Below are 2,500 nucleotides of genomic sequence, written 5' to 3'. Positions count from 1 at the left end.
ATCGTTATCAGTTTGTAAATGTAAATGGTGACTTCTCTACGCATACTAAGGTAAAGTTTGGTGTCCCGCAAGGTTCTGTTTTAGGCCCACTGCTCTTTTCTCTATATATGCTACCTCTGGGCAAAATTATCCGTAAGCATGGTATTAGCTTCCACTGTTACGCTGATGACACACAGTTGTATGTTTCAGCAAAGCCAGATGACAGACACCAGCTTAATAAAGTTGAGGAATGTGTAAAAGACATTAGAAACTGGATGCTTATTAACTTTCTATTACTTAATTCTGACAAGACAGAAGTACTTGTACTAGGACTTCATGAAGTTAGAAGTAAGCTTTCTGATTACAGAATAACTCTGGATGGCCTTTCTGGTCACACCCATCCTTAAGAAATCAGGCCTGGATCATTTAAATATGAACAATTACAGGCCAATCTCTAATCTGCCTTTTCTGGCAAAAATCTTAGAGAAAGTAGTAGCCTCTCAATTAAGATCTTTCTTAACTACTAATGATCTTTTTGAACCTTTCCAGTCTGGGTTTCGCCCAATTCACAGTACTGAAACGGCTCTCACTCGGGTGGTAAATGATATTCTTCTTTCTATGGATTCTGGGTTAATAAACATCTTATTTCTCCTTGATTTAAGCTCAGCAGTTGATACTGTTTGTCATGATATTCTCATTTCCCGCCTCTCTGATATTGGAATCTGTGGATATGCTCTTTCTTTGTTCATTTCTTATCTCACTGATAGACAATATTACATCACCAAACAAGGTTACAAGTCCACCACATCTTTACTGACACAAGGTGTTCCTCAGGGTTCAGGTCTTGGTCTGTTACTCTTTATCATCTATATAAAGCCACTTGGTGATATAATACATAAATATGGACTCCGTTTTCACTGTTATGCGGATGACGTCCAAATCTATTTTACCACCTCCTCTGAACTGTCTTAAATTAAATGAAAGCAAAACTGAAATAACTGAAATAATACTGGCCCCACTACATTTGTCAGCAGAATGGACCTGTCCTATGATATGGATGGGGTCCTTGTTAAACCTTCCTCCCAGGTACGCAATCTTGGTGTTTTGTTAGACTCATCTCTGTCGTTTGTCTCTCATATTGCTTTTGTTGTTAAGAATTCCTTTTATGACTTGCATATTATTGCACGTCTCCTCTCCTCCCTCGTTCTGGCTGATGCAGAAACCTTGGTCCATGCACTTATAACATCACGTTTGGACTACTGCAATGCCTCGTTAATTGGCTTACCAAATAAATATGTACAAAATGCAGCTGCTGGGGCGCTAACCTCGACCAGACGTAGTGCCCACATAACTCCCGTTCTGCACAATCTTCACTGGTTACCTGCTGAATCACACATACAGTTTAAAGTTCTTTTACTAACAGTTAAGGCTCTAAATGGTCTTGCACCACTGTATCTATCAGATCTACTTCACCCATACTTGCCCACTCGGTCTCTTAGATCATCTGAACTTGGCTTATTGTCAGTTCCTAGATTCCGAATGTCTACTCTTGGTGGCCGATCCTTTTGTGTTGTCGCTCCCAAGCTCTGGAATTCACTACCCCTCCCACTTCATAATATTTCCTCTCTACCTGCTTTCAAATCTCAGCTTAAAACATATTTATTTGAAATGTATTTTCAGTGAATCGTATGTTTAATTGTACCGTATTGATGTATTGTATTGTATTAATTGTATTGTATTGATGTAAATCTGTTAAGCCGAGCTACACTCCTGAGCTGCCGGTGATCCAGACCCCCCTACGCTCTGGACCAGATGAGCATCACTCCTGAGCTGCTGGTAATCCAGACCTCCCCCCCTTCACTCTGGACCTGTCCACCGGCAATGCTTCATACTGCCACGAAAACGCTTCAGCTGTTTTCCATGGACTACACCAACACACACTGTACACACACACGCACACTACAGTGTAAATCCATATGAGGATGGGTTCTCTGTTGAGTCTGGTTCCTCTCAAGGTTTCTTCCTATCACCATCTCAGGGAGTTTTTCCTTGCCACCGTCGCCCTGCTTGCTCATCAGAGACGGCACACACACACTTCACTTTACTTTTGTTTGTGTAAAGCTGCTTTGAGACAATGACCTTTGTAAAAAAGCACTATACAAATAAAAATGAATTGAATTGAATTGAATTAAGCGTTCTTGAGCTTGTGGAAAGGCGCTATACAAATAAAACTTCTTCTTCTTTTTCTTCTAGGTTGGATTATTGTAATGCCTTACTGTCTGGATGTTCCAGTAGGAGCATAAACAAGCTCCAGTTAGTCCAGAATGCAGCAGTGAGAGTCCTTACTAGAACCAGAAGATATGACCACATCACCCCTATCTTATCCACACTGCATTGGCTCCCAATCAAATTTCATATTGGTTATAAAATACTACTATTGACCTATAAAGCACTAAATGGTCTCGCACCACAGTACCTGAGCGAACTTTTGGTCTTTTATGATCCATCACGCCTACTCAGA

The sequence above is a fragment of the Pangasianodon hypophthalmus genome, chromosome 2 (assembly GCF_027358585.1).
Source record: "Pangasianodon hypophthalmus isolate fPanHyp1 chromosome 2, fPanHyp1.pri, whole genome shotgun sequence".
Taxonomy (NCBI): domain Eukaryota; kingdom Metazoa; phylum Chordata; class Actinopteri; order Siluriformes; family Pangasiidae; genus Pangasianodon; species Pangasianodon hypophthalmus.
This window is presented reverse-complemented; position numbering follows the sequence as displayed.